Source organism: Protobothrops mucrosquamatus, unplaced genomic scaffold, assembly GCF_001527695.2.
Source record: "Protobothrops mucrosquamatus isolate PMUCROS unplaced genomic scaffold, P.Mucros_1.0 scaffold1988, whole genome shotgun sequence".
Classification (NCBI taxonomy): Eukaryota; Metazoa; Chordata; class Lepidosauria; order Squamata; family Viperidae; genus Protobothrops; species Protobothrops mucrosquamatus.
This window is the reverse complement of record NW_015388104.1, coordinates 93405-94835: the sequence shown is the minus strand read 5'-3', so window position 1 is coordinate 94835 and position 1431 is coordinate 93405.

The window sequence follows — 1431 nt, the reverse complement described above, 5'->3', positions numbered from 1 at the left end:
TGCAATGTATTTCAGCAAATATTGGGCAGATTCTGCCTACACTCCCTGAGATTGGGTGGTGCATCTTTGGCTCCCAAATCATGATGAATACTCAGTTATGTGGCCACCTAAATATGGACTTGTGTTTTCTCATGGTCTCAGATCTCTGGCTAAAAATCTGAATTGCATGAGCCTGGTTTATTTCCCAGGGTAGTAGAGTAGATTTTCCACCAAAGGAGTAAGACTTCTCCCATGGAGTTGGTGATTGCTGGCTGTGAAGTTCTGGGAGTTGAAGTTCACATGCCATAAAATTGTCAAGGGTGAGAAACACTGGGTTTGTAAATAGAACAACACAGAGAATGGTAAATCTTAGGAAGCTTTAATGAACTGTTTTGACTGAACTATGCCATGTGTCATGTTTTGTATTATTGAAGCTATTGTTACATATTTTCACTAGCAAACCATTCAAGACAATGGATCCGAAGAACATCAGGAAAAGGAAATATAGTGAGGATTTCTTACAATATGGCTTCACATCAATTTATACAGCGGGAATCGAGAAACCGCAATGTGTAATCTGTTGCGAAGTTCTATCGGCTGAATCGATGAAGCCAAACAAACTGAAAAGGCATTTTGAGAGCAAGCATCTGAGCTATGCTGGCAAGGATATCAATTATTTTAAAACAAAAGCTGATGGACTGAAGAAAGGCAGACTTGACACTGGTGGCAAGTACCACAAACACAACGTGGCAGCCGTTGAAGCATCTTATTTGGTGGCACTCAGAATCGCCAGAGCAATGAAACCTCACACCATTGCTGAGGAGTTACTGTTGCCAGCAGCCAAAGACATGGTTCGACTTATGATCAGAGACGAATTTGTTACGAAATTGAATCCAATTTCCTTGTCCAATGACACTGTCCGCAGAAGAATAGATGACATGTCTGTTGATATTCTTGATCAGGTAATCCAAGAAATTAAATCTGCTCCACTTCCAATATTTAGTATCCAGCTTGATGAATCTACAGACATTGCAAACTGTTCCCAGTTACTGGTTTACGTGAGGTATATTAACGATGGCGACTAAAGACGAGTTTCTGTTTTGCAAACCTCTTGAAACAACAACTACTGCACGTGATGTATTTGACACAGTTGGTTCATTTCTGAAAGAACATAACATATCTTGGGGAAAGGTTTGTGGTGTTTGCACAGATGGTGCTCCAGCTATGCTAGGATGTAGATCTGGATTTCAACATTTGGTACTGAATGAGTCACCAAAAGTCATCGGAACTCACTGTATGATTCATCGGCAAATCTTAGCAACAAAGACGCTGCCACAAGAATTACGAGAAATAATGAAAAGCGTCATAAATTGTGTCAACTTTGTAAAGGCAAGCAGCTTAAACACACGACTGTTTTCACAACTGTGCAACGAGTTGGATGCGCCAAACAAT